This window comes from Rattus norvegicus, chromosome 9 (genome assembly GCF_036323735.1).
Source record: "Rattus norvegicus strain BN/NHsdMcwi chromosome 9, GRCr8, whole genome shotgun sequence".
Lineage (NCBI taxonomy): Eukaryota > Metazoa > Chordata > Mammalia > Rodentia > Muridae > Rattus > Rattus norvegicus.
In genome coordinates this window covers 113,497,973-113,511,117 of record NC_086027.1, presented here as the reverse complement: position 1 = coordinate 113,511,117, position 13,145 = coordinate 113,497,973, and the positions used below count along the sequence as shown (strand labels likewise).

Genomic DNA, 13,145 nt, shown 5'->3' with positions numbered 1-13,145 from the left:
GCAGAATTATTCTACCCAAGTCAAGCATACTCAACCAGTGGGTTCACGGGAGCTTTATAGTCAGGTATGCATGTGGAGTCAGTTAGAAGGAGGGGCCACCCTTGGACAAATGATCTCCAAATGCCTGACCCAGCGCGGTCTTCATCTTAGAAAAGCTGCATTTCTGAAGCTGCGTATGAATGGGCATCAGGCCATACTTGTCCTTGTTGAGGGTCCTAAGTACCCCAAATGGGGAGGACCATGGAATGGCTCTCCCTTAAATAACCTTTATAGCAGTCCCAAATGTTACTACTCAACAGCAAAGACCATTAAATATCTAATGGCTTTGACTTCTCAATGAGGAAATGTCAGCGCGTTTGATCCTCTAAAGCAATAGCTACTAAGGTCTGCGTCTTCCTTCCTTTTGCTGTAGTAAGACACCATGACCAAGACAGCAGACTTAGAAAAGTGAATTGTAATTCAGACTCATAGACCGAGAGTCTACTGTGGTACAACAACGCCATTGTGAGAGGAACAGCTGAGAGCTCACTTGGTCTGCATGTGGGAGGCAGAGAGGGAATGAGTCATTGGGAATGGCCTGGGCTTTTGAAACCTTCAAACCCAGCACCAGGAACACAGCTCTTCTCAAGGCCCCACTGCCCAACCCTTCCCAAACAGTTGTACCAGCTAGGAACATGTATAGACTCCCAGGACCCTATGGAGACCAACCTCATTCAAACCCCTACATAGGTCCATAGCATGATCACTAGGAAGAAAAAGGCCCTCAAGTCTAATATCACCACAGCCACTGTGCCCATATGGTGAGGGGGCGACCTCCACTTGATGTTCACATGGAGCATCGATATGTGTGTGTCTGGTTTGCAGTTTTGTATTCAAGGGAGCTGTGTTTTTTGTTTCTTTTGGGGCAACCAAAGGACTCCTATGTACCTGCTTTGGATTCATTTCTAGTCCAGCTGTTGGAAAGGGAAAGAAAACTGCTATGTCTGCTTCCTCAGGTCACCTTGTTATTCTTTCCCAAGTCACCATTCTCGGTGACTTTTATCCAGTGCAGAACCTGCACCCCCAGCAAGGTCAACTACAGCCTCAATACTGCCCCTTAATACTGTCCAACTGTGGAGGCCAACAGGCTGGGGCCTGGGCACAGACTATGGAGACATTAGGACTTAACTCTGGGAAGAATCCAAACTTGGCTCATTCCCTCCCACTTCCCTCAAATCCCGGGGGTTAGGGGTCTCCACACCATCTACTAAGATCCCAGGGGCAAAGGAAGCCGGCAGTTGCTCTGAACATCTTAGGAGATCGCTTCAGGCCGACCATCACCCTGCTGTGTAGAGTGTTTGAGACAATTCCTCCTGCCCACCTGAAACTTTGTTCCCTTAGGCTTCAGGCCTGCTTCCCATCTCCTGCCTTCCCTGTGCCTGGCTCCTGGGGGTGGTCACTGTGTTCGCCACATTTGGAGGTTGAACTGTCAGAAATGCCATGAGGAAGCCTTGTGGGGGGAAGTGCACACATTTAATCCCAGCACCCGGGAGGCAGAGGCAGGTGGATCTCTGAGTTCACTGCTAGCCTTGTCTTATTGAGGGAGTTCGAGGATACCAGGGTTACACAGAGGTCTTGAGTCCACCCCGCCCCAAAGTGAGAAATGTCATGTAGAGATAAAGGCAGAGTATCTGAATACCTCATCTCGGGCTCTGGGCTAGTTAATGTAAGTTAAACAACAGTTTGTGGCAGTTAGGGTTTGCCCATCCCCCAGAGTGCTATCCACCAATCCCCTTTCTGCAAGGGGGCGGGCCTATCAGCCTCCCTTCCTTCTTCATTCTCTGTCCTGGAACATCCACTGCCTGGTGAGGACCAGTGTACAAAATACAAGTGTGTCGTAGGCTACTTTGCATCGATGTGGCAGACACTATGACCAAAAGCAACACAGGGCACACAAGCTTTATGAGGCTCATGTGTCCTGATCCTTGGCCGTCTTTGATGAGAAGTCAAGGCAGGAACTCCATCAGGGCAGGAACCTGGAGGCAGGAAGTGAAAGAGAGCCTTCAGAGGAGGGCTGCTGACTGTCTTGCTAACCTGACTGTCCTTCTTAGGACATGCTGCCCAGTAGTGGCGGATCCTCCAGAGGGCTATGATCCTCCCATACCTGTCACTGAGGAAGACACCACATCATTCCTGTAGGCTATGTGATGCAGGCATTCTCTCAATCACACTTCCCTCCTTTCAGATGTCTCCTGCTTGTGTTGTTGACAAATGGACCAGCACAGGGTCAATGGTCACCATACAAATGGAAAGAGCAGGACTAGGACCAGGTGACATGTCACCAGAGGTGAGAACTCAGGTAGAATGTCTAAGTTTCAGAAGCAGCTGGCTGTCCCTTGTAGCTCTCAGGACCTATTTGAGGCAGACGTGAGGGCCTGGTGGATTGCACTGGAACTCAGTGCTCACTAGGTGGAGTGGATGTGTGTGGCACAGCCTGAGAGAAGCTATGACTCTGACCTGCCTGCTACAGAGAGCCCTAGGCAGAGAGAGGCCCTGACTGCTCCTCACTCCTGTCAGTGAAATGGTCCCTAACCTGCAGGGACCAGGAGAAAGTTGAATGGGTGAGGTCCTGTTGCAGTCTATTTTGACATGCACTTGGCTTAACTAGGACTCAGAGACCGGGTGTCTCATCCTAAATTGGCAAGGACGTTCCTCTTACGTGCCCGGGTGAAGAGCACAGCTTTGCTCTGGAGTCCAGTCATGAGTGTGGCTGAATGACTGATCAGTGCGTGCAAGTTCTAGCCAGTGTGGTTTCTCCCCCTGATGTTTACAGCCTGACACTGATCATGGACATACACCTCCCACCCAGGCTAGCTAACCCCTCCTCCCGTGCTGTACCAATTAAACAGCCTGAGATTCCTGGCAGCCACAGGCACACTTAGAGTTCCCAGCTGTTCCCAGCTTCACTTTCAATGTGACTTTCCTTCATTTCCTCAGCAGCTCAGGAGAGCAGCCTGAGTCAGGTGACCCTATGGACATACCCTTAGGAACCTATACCCTCTCCCTAACCCCTCAGAGGGCTGACTGGTTGTTTTGTTTTGAGACAGGGATTCTCTGTGTAGTCCTGGCTGTCTTGGAACTCCCTCTGTAGACCAGGCTGCCCTCAAACTCTGAGTTTCACCTGCCTCTGCTTCCTGACTGCTGGACCTAAGCTAAGGCCTGTACCAGCCGCACCGCCCAAGCTGCTGTGTTCTTAAGGGCAAGCCATTGACTTTGTAGGATCCCAGGAAGCCAGAGAAGGGAAACAGATGAACTGGCAGCTCTCCTGCTAGTCAGAACTCCCCGCACCGGGCTTAGCAGTCCAGATGCAATCCATGGAGCAGGCTGCAGAGTTGAGACACCCAGTTATACCCACAGGACCCGGGTCCTAGTTTGATTACTGTTTGATTTCCCACATGTAATGAAATGCTCTACTTTCTTATTTTTATAATTAATGAATGTATTTCTTAGCAAATACAATTTCAACTTTATTTCCAAAGAAATTACAACTTTATCTTTATTTATACAGCTGTTTGACGCTTTGTGAAATGCTTAGAAGTGTTTTGCCAAGTCACAATATCTTCAAACTTAACTAAGTACACACTGGGCTCGGCTTCAGCCTGGTTTATGACCACGCCAATTCTCTTGGAGGCATCGTCTTTGGTGTGTCCCACATGTTTGCCTATCAGGGCATCCATAAGCTCAATGTTGATGTCTAAAAGAGGCAGCTTTCTGCACCCTGCCAAAATAAAGAGGTCGCCCTCTATATAGTCTTCTAGAAGCTGGTACATGTACAGCACAGGATCTTTCTCATATGTTATATAAAAGCTGGCATCCAAGATAGGAGTTTGGCCCAGGACCATGCCCCTGCAATCACCCTCATCGCCATGCTCACCCTCAAATACATGTTCCACTGCTTTGCCAATGATGGCATCAAGAAGGCTGGTGTCAGTGACTTGGGATGATGCTACCCTGTCAGAAGGAATTTTAAGGCACAGTACCCTCTTGTCTTCGTTAAATTCCAGTCCACAGACACAGTCAATGCCATCGCATTTCAGCAGGTGGAGAGAGGTCTTTACAGCCACCTGATCCAGCACAGTTCCTTTCCGCTGTGTGATGGGCTCATGTCCCTCCTTCTGCCCGGGAGAAATTCTGCAGCCCATGACGTTCCTTCGGGTCGGGGTTGGAGAAACATTTCCTCTCCCTGACCAGCTCTCTTCTTGGCCAACTTTGCGCTTCCCATGTTCTGTTCTGCAGCTTTGCTGGTGTGCTGCCCTTCTGCTTCCTGGGTCCTGGAGGGTTCCAAGGTTCTTCCTAGCTTGTACTGTCTTCCTGCCTCTGGGGATAGAGGCTGTCGGAGGGGGCTCCAGATACCTCTGCTAAAAGCCGGAGTCGAGGGCATCCAACCTAAGGACTGCTCCACACAGAGCTGAGAAGGAGGATTAACGATTTTATTAAACTTTTTGTCCCATACAACTCAGGGATTTGTAGAGTACAACTTGGGAACTTTTTAACATATGCTAAGAATTCAACAGCCATTGGTATGATTATCTCACGCATTGCAAACATGATTCCAGGAGATTTTCAAAACTTGTAGCTGTGCCTGAAGGAACTCTCATCCCCCACACCGGTCACCTTTCCCTGTCTAACACACCACCCCTTCATGAGCACTAGCATGTCTGATCAGTATGAATTTGATTATAGCTTTCACTCTTTAATTACCTTTGCTTGTGTGGCTGTGGTTCTGTGTACATGTGTGTGCACACGTGCATTTCTTCATGTGTGTATGTGCGTTGGTGTGCTGGGCACGCACAGTAAGGGTCAGGGTTAGAGGGAAGTGTTGATGGTGAGCTCTCTCCTTCCACCCTGCTGCTCTACAGTCCCCATTGATATTGTTGGGTCATATATTAGCCTGGCTGGCCTTGGAGATTTCTTTCAGTTCTGTTGTCTCTGCCTCAGGCTTTGCCGTGTTTGCATATTTTACTTTACATTGTTTGCTACTCAGTAAGCCTTTTATTTTTGAGGAATCTTGGGATGTTGTATGGGTCTTTAGGCTAACACACCTACCCTCATTATATCCTTGCTCTCGTTTAGCCCTGGTTTTTTTTTTTTTAATTATGTTGTATTTTAGGTTTCTTCTTGAAAACCAATTGAACGAAATGTGCTCCTTGTGTTTGCGTGTGTGCATGCAAGTTTGTGTGTACCTATGCATGGATTACACCATAGTTCCCTCCTCTTCCCAGTGGCCTGTTCACTTTCCTGAACCTCATAATGGGTTTCCTTCCAAGCCCAACTATTTCCTCACTCCGATGTTGTGTCATACACAATACATTCGGTGCCTCCTCTTCTCGCCCACAATATCTCTTACCTTCCCCTCTCAGAACTTGTCCACTCTTGCTTTTTCTGTCTTAAGATTGACACAAAACGGTAGGCACACAGATGAACACAAGCACACTAAAGCATACACACACACACACACACACACACACACACACACACACATTTCTGTTCCTGAGACTGGCTTATTTCACTTAGCATCTTGATCTCCATGTCGACACACGTCCTGCTTATCTCAATTTCCTTCACATGTAATGATGTGACAGTGTTGCTGATTTCTCATCCCCTCCCACATGTTTGTGCTCATCCTGTCGGTTCCCTTCTGAGCCATAGTGAACAGGGCAACCATGAGTCTGGATGTCTGATGATCCCTGCCTTACATTGACGGATCAGACAGCAGTCCCCTTTTCCTTGTTCTGAGGAACTTTCATGCTGGCATCCAGGGTCACTTCCCCGGTCTCACTTCCCAACATCAGTGTGTGAGCATCCATGATTCTCCCTGTCCTGCCTGTCATTTGTTGGCCATGGTTTCCTCGTTACCAGTCATGGTGGAGGGGGGACCTGTCACCTCAAACACCTTTAATTCCCTTCCCGGGATGGTGAGGATGCTGAGCACTTGTTGACGTGTCTACCTTTGTGGGTCTTCTTTTGAGGGCCTTCTCTTCAGTTCACTACCCCAAGTATTGATTAGATGCTTTGGTTTTTGTTGTGTGGGGCAGTGGGGGTTGACACTAGACAGAAGACCGGGCAATGAAGTTAGTTCAAAAAAACAAAACAAAAAACTCAGAATTCTCATAATTGCGAACACTAGGCATTAGTTCCAATTCAGGTCAAGGGCTACTGGTTTTAGAACAAGTGACGAAAACATTCCACTAGAAGGATCATGTCACTTGGGACAACACCTGAGGCCCTCCCCCATGCATATAAAGCATCCCAACCTCTCAAGACTGAGCCAAACAGAAGCATCTACCCCTGGATCCCAGTCCATTCCTGGAATGTGGAGGAGGCCTCTGTCCACAAGGGAAAAAGTGCATGAGCTATTTCACCAAGAATCATCTGAGTGCATCCGTCTTATGATCTGTAATACTCTTGGGAACAGTTTTCCCTGAGGAAGCCTTCCTTGCTGGATCTTGGCCAGGCCCAGCGTTCTGGGGAGGCTTCCCTGAAGCTACTTGGCTTGACACTGAGGATGCCATTGGCTGTAATTGCACACCACATCCTTCCACTCCCCTGGTGGCTCTGGCTCCAGTCCTAGGGACATAGTGAAGTGTGTAAAATGCTCACTGGGCAAGCACTGGTGAGTCAGAATTCAATACCTTGGGCCCACGTCAGCTTTGATCTATGTTTCTTTGTGGTGGGGCCCAAGTGTGTGCTCTTGGACAACTCTTAGGTGAATCTTAATTCCTCTCCGTGTGTGAGCACAGGGCAGAGTCTTAGGGCGACACTGAGATCCTTTCTCAGCCCCTACTGCTCCTTCACACCAGGAAGTGTCGACCAGGAAATAGCGAGCAAGAGGAGCTGAGGGAGGGGCCTGGCTTAGATGACCACAGAGTACCATCCTTGATAAGACTGCTGAAGTGAAAGTTTTGATTTGGCTTCAAAGAGCAAGAAATCTGAAATCTGAAAGTCAAAACACTTTCTGAATGGCCTTCTAGGGCATCAATGGTAGGAGATCGATGCCGCAGAGTAGGGGATGCCAGGGCAAGGGGTGGGAGGGAGCAGGTGGATGGGTGAGGGAGCATCCTCAGAGCTGCAGGGGGCGGGGGCATGAGATATCGGGTTTCGGGAGGGGAAACTGGGAAAGGGAATAATATTTAAAATGTAAATAAAAATATCCAATCATAGGAAAAAATTACTTTCCTGACACACTCTGGGAATGGTCAGAAGACCAGAGGTCTGATGTTCTCATGTCCCTAGTCCAGCTCATAGGTAGGAGAATACATTGTTGTCCTGTTTGCATTGATCCGTTAGTACTGGAGTTTCAAGAGTTTGTTAGGCACACTGTAGGTGCTGGGACTCCAACCTGGGGCCTCTGCCTGAGCAGCCTGTGTACATAACCACTGCGCTGTCTTGACACCACACCCATATGATCTTACTAAGGATAAATGCAAATGCCAGATTAACTTGTGGGTTATCTTCTGCACATTGATTAAATATGTCCCTACAGCATGGACCAAGGTTACTTTAGTGGATATGAATAGTAGCCCCTCCTTTTTTTTTTTTTGTCCTCGGATTGTCATGGGATGGCCTGAGTTCTCACCATGCCACTCAGAGTGACATAAAATTTAAAGTGTTTTCTTTCTTTTTGCAACATCCAATTAAATGTTTATTTCCTTTTTCTTTTTTTTTTTTTTTGTTCTTTTTTTTCGGAGCTGGGGACCAAACCCAGGGCCTTCCGCTTCCTAGGCAAGCGCTCTACCACTGAGCTAAATCCCCAACCCCTTATTTCCTTTTTCAAAACATTATTTTTAGTTTCTCTGCCTCTCTTCCTCACTGCCTCTCTGTCTCTATCTGTGTCTCTGTCTTTGTCTCTGTCTTTGTCTCTGTCTCTGTTTCTCTGTCTCTGTTTCTCTCTCTCTCTCTCTCTCTCTCTCTCTGTGTGTGTGTGTGTGTGTGTGTGTGTGTGTGTGTGTGTGTGTGTGTGTCTGTAAGCTATGCATGTACGTGCAGGCACTTATGTTGACCAGCAGAGGGCTCTGGATCACCTAGAAGCTGGAGTGACTCATGATTGTTAGTCCCTGGGCATGAGTGCTGGGAGCCAAGGAAGATCATCTCCAAGAACAAACAGTCCAAGCTCTCAACCGTGAGCCCTTTCTTCAGATGGCCCCACTCTGCTTCAAGAGTAGCTATTGATGAACTGCACTTTACCATGCAGGGATTCGTCAGGACGTTCCCCTCAAGAAGAACCAGTTAGGCTCTGACTAAATACTACGTAGGTCTTTAGCAGGAAAGACTTCCCAAAAAGGACACTCACTGTTCTAGAAAGTGGCACTGAAGTGTACAAATGATCACTTTTGAGAAATGAAAGAACTGACTGCAGCACAGAGCAGAGTGACCTCAAAGTGAAGCCAGAGGAGAGGGTACGAGGCCGACATGTGTCCCACACTGCAGACCTTGCTGCCTGAGTTGAGCCTGTGCGAACTTCGATCAACCATAGATCTGATTATTGTTGTTGCGGTGGGGTTTTTTTTTTTTGCAACTCATAGAATTTCTGCTTGACGCAAAGGGGCTTTCTTCCTGAGTGTTAGGACTGAGAATCTAGGACCAGGAGAGACAATTGTAGACAATCTAGGACCAAGAACAACCTGGCCTAGAGTGTTTCCTCAGCCCACCCAATTGTTTTGCCAGAGAAACAACAGTACATGTGCTGTTCAGGCCAGCTGCTATGCCAGGAGCAAGAGTCAGATTTGCCTCAGGAATGACCCTGCCTCTACCATGCTACTTGGTTGATAGCCATGCCGTAACCACTCGCGGTATTCAGTGGTTACAACCTCAGAGATTGTTCCCCAAAAACTTCGGCTACAGAGACATCGGGAATACGAGGTCTGCAGCTTTCCAGAGACTCAAACCAAGCAAGACATGCAGATGGCAAGCCACAACAGGTAACATGGTGACTGGGTCAGACCACAGGATGGAAACACAAGCTAGGAAGAGTCAACGCCTCCCTGAAGGTAATCAGTGGGAAGGCTCACCTGGCTACCCTGTAAGAGCAGACTTGCACACTTTCAACCAGGGAGCACGACCTTTGCTGACCTGACTTCTTGTGATTGATGCTTGGGGTTCATGCTCCTGATAGTGATCTGCCAGAACTTCCCTCTCTCTGGAAGGAGCCCCTTGGCCACATATGGCAAGACAAACAGGAAAAGCACTGTCAAAGGACCACCTGCCACATGTGCCCAGATGTTCCTCTTTCAACTGGGAGAGCTGAGGGCATTGTCCCAGTCCTGGGCTCTGAGGATACTTGAGGCCCAGTGCCCACAGGGGAACAGTCCCTAAGTTGGAGAACACAGGAGCCAGCTGCCCTCTGTTCCTGTCTTCTGCCTTTCTGCTTGCTTTCGCCTTGCTCTGGAATATGACCCTCAGGGAATGTGTCTGTCTATCTCAGACTGTGGCACCTGGGACATCAAGCCCAGAGTGAAAGCTCTGTCCTGGCTGCTATCCTCTAGTGAGTCCATTCCCTGAGCACGCGTTAGGTAGGGAAAACTGCTCCTGAGACCTTGTCCAGTTTGGAGCCAACCAGTCTCTGGTTGTCTTTTTTGCAGGAAGTTAGGGAGCTCTGGGATGCTCTGTCTTCTTGTGCCTTAGCCACGTTCACCAAAGTCAGGATGTCTGGACTCCATGGAATGGGCCTACATAGAAATCACGCACATATGTGCATTCGCACTCACACTGGCACACGCACACGTTCATACACACACACACACACACACACACACACACACATCCAAACTTGTCGCCTCAGAGAACCCAACCTCTGTCTACCAGTCCTTTTCCTGATGTTTCTCCAGGACACTTTCAGAGGCCCAGTGTCATTACAGGCATTGACTCAGCTGGAGCACTGGTTCAGCCTTCCACATCTGCTGAGCTCTGCATCCTCTCAAAGGGCTGAGTGACAGGGCACAGGTGAGATTAATGAGCACTCAAGGAGTCCCACGACTGAAGGGTTCATTCTCAGCACTGCATGGTTGTGGATGCAATTGATGAGGTGATCTTTTTTGAGGTTTGCTGTCCGCCTAACATTCTGTCTTTGTTTCTGTTATGATCATGATCCACACTTAATGTCTGACTTGTAGACATTTGAGTGCCGAATGAAACCACTAACTGGTTGTGTGTAATCCTAGTCTCTAGTCAGCCACCTTTATCCATAATTAGGGGATGAGACACCTCTGCACCGGTGCAGAGACCCTCACACACAGCACAGCAGGTGGTGGGGTTGTCCACCTAAAGATGTACATTCACAGGTCCCCTCCTCAAATGAGGCTTAAGTCAGGACCCTGAGTCGATTTACCTTAGATTCAATTCAAGGAGTTGGAGGAGGGACAGAATATCAGTGGGAAATTCTGTGCTCTTAAAGCCTTGGGTTCTAAGCAAAGTTGGGGTGGCCTTGGTTATATCTTTGCACCTTGGAAGGAAGTAGACTTACACTGAGAGAAGGCAAGAGAAGTGGATGGTTTTGGTCAACTTGACACAGAGACACGAGGAGAAAAAAATTCAACTAAGAAATTACCTCCACTTTTCTTCCTGTGGTCACATCCATGGGCTATTTTCTTGGTCCCTGAGGAGTTCCATAAAGACCACTGTGGGCAGCACCACTCCTAGGCAGTGGTTCTCTGTCATACAAGAAGGCAAGCTGAGGAAGCCAGGGAGAACAAGTCAGTGGGTAACTTTCTTCCATTTTTCTTGCCTCTGATCCTGCTTGACTCCTTACCCTGACCTTCCTCAGTGAAGGGTTTCACTGGGATGCCAATTAAACCGACCATTTCCTCCCTAACCAAGGCTTTGGCCCTGGTGTTGATCACAGCGGTAGAATTGAAACTGGGACAACAAAGAGCCAAAGGCAGTCCCATGCACATGGATTGCTGCGGGACATTTGATTAAACTCTTAAACCTTGAAACCAGAGACTGCGCATTTTTCTTGAATAATGTGTTCCTAGTTGTGGTATGGCTCAACCTTAGTTCACACCTTTAATCACAACAGAGAAGGTAAAGTACAGAAAGTAGCATCAGGTTTAACAGTTCCATCTAATTGAGTGGCAGACGAAGTGATGAATCTAAGAGAAATTTAACACAAGCATATACGCCTCACTCGCACAAGAAGAGAGAGGAAAAAGAGCTACTTAAAAGAGAGCAGTGCAGAGAGAGAAATGACAAGGAAGCAGTTTTCCTGGGTGAGTTTATAAAGAGGAAGAACCAAGAAGGGGTGAGCTACTTCCAAGAAATTCTTAGAGGCTGAAAACATTCTAGGCCTAGATAGGAGCATGTGGAGGCTCCAAGCTTCTAAGACGAGGCTTAAGCTATCGTCGGAGTCTACAATTACACTAAGAGAATGAACAATGCATTTGCAGGGGAGGAAAAATGCAACACCCTAGTCCATTGCTTGAGGGGGAGCAGGTCCTGACTCTGAAGGAGACTATGAGGAGGACCAGGGATTTGGATCAGGACAGAGTGGATCTTTTATTGGGTCCCTTAGTCTCCCAAGTCCTTATGAGCTAGTCAATGACGCGAAGACAAACCTGAGCGTGACCTCTGGTTGAGCATGAGATCCTGTCCCACAGTCAGAGCAGTGTCTCAGGGAAGTAAGAACTGGGAAAGAAAACACATTTTTCCCAGAAGCAGACAAGACACTGAGGCAGTTCTTCGGGAGGTGTCCTGACATTTCCTGAAAAACCATCTGAGAGCAAGCCAGCACCCAAGGTCACAAGGGAGAGCTAAAAATCCATTCTCTTATCTGTAAGGAGTCAACTTAGTTGTTTGGCAGGACCCTGTGAGGCGAAGAGGCATGACAGGAGCCTGGAGGGGGGTGCTAAGACACCTCTGTTCTTCTAAGATGAGTATCCACATGCCTACGAGACTCCAGTTGCTGCTGCCGCCTTTCTGGGCATTCCACATCTAATGATGCCCTTTAATATACACTGGAAGCAACATTGTTGGCCAGAACCTGTGAAAGTGGTGTTGACAAAACTCCCTTGTAGAGAGACTCTCCTATGTCTCTGTAGAAGCATCTCCTGCCAATAAGTAGTCATCCGATTGGCTGAGGCAGGAAATAGAAGGGAGATCCACCAGCAGAGAGAGTGGAGGGAGGAAGGGAGGGAAGGGGTAGGGGGAGAGAGGGAGGATCCTGGGACTGAGACAAGAGCAGAAGCTTGGCCCTGAAATCTGAAGATGTTGGACTCCTGAAACTGAGGACAGGTAACCAGAAACGTGGCAGACATTAGCTAGAAGAAACAAGTTATGAAAGGTACAAGCTAGCCTGAGAATGAGCTAGGGCTTACGGCCTCGGCATTTACTCATAAATAAGTCTCAGCATTGTAATTCTGATAACAGAGATGGTGGCTAGAAAAGGCAGCGGTTACTAATGACACACTGAATGTGAGGTTAGAATCCAGGCTTAGAGCCGGAGAAATCTTGGTTGCAAGACAACTTCCCAGGCAAGCAGTAGTAAACCACAGAGAGGCAATGCAGAAGTCACAAGCTATAATAATAATATCACCATCACCACCATCACCATCATCACCATAGCAACAACAACAATACTTTTAAAAACTTGCTGAAAACTTACTGAGAGGAAAGTGCTCTTCTTCTGGCCCCTCAGTGCAGCTCCTGGGTGCTGCTCCTCTAATTGGTGACTCCTGAGCCCATACAGCTGGAGGGTGCAGTGCTGATCAAAGGTCTCTTTCAGGCCACAGCTTTAATGCACTTCCCTGGTGCAGCAGAGCAACTGAGCAGCCTGGGCCTGTCAGAACCCAGCATGCGCCTATGGGAGGAGCCTGCAATGGCCCCTAGACAAAAACAGTGCACTGGAATTCTGAGAGCCTGATCTACCTTCCCAGAGAGGGCAGTAGATACAGGGCATAGAGCAGCTCCAGCCCCTAACTGTCAAGGGCAGCCTGCAGGACCAAGGAGAGATTGTAGCCAGCGGCCATAGACATGTGCTGGCCTCAACAGCCTGCAGAAAAGCAGAAAGGCAGAAGGACTACATATACTACTGTTTTGACTGTGAGCAAGAAGTGACTATGTGCAGGAGTGATTGGAGTTTTCTAGAACAACTTTTATGTTCAGAATGAAGCAGG

General features: G+C 48.2%; 1 long non-coding RNA gene and 1 pseudogene across 1 annotated transcript in view; both read right to left on the bottom strand.

Moving 5' to 3' along the window:
• Positions 1-13,145, bottom strand: part of LOC102554696 (uncharacterized) — a 121,316-nt gene that overhangs the window by 17,408 nt on the left and 90,763 nt on the right. The window lies entirely within an intron of this gene.
• On the bottom strand, positions 3,431-7,154 carry Spin2l-ps3 (spindlin family member 2 like, pseudogene 3; annotated as a pseudogene).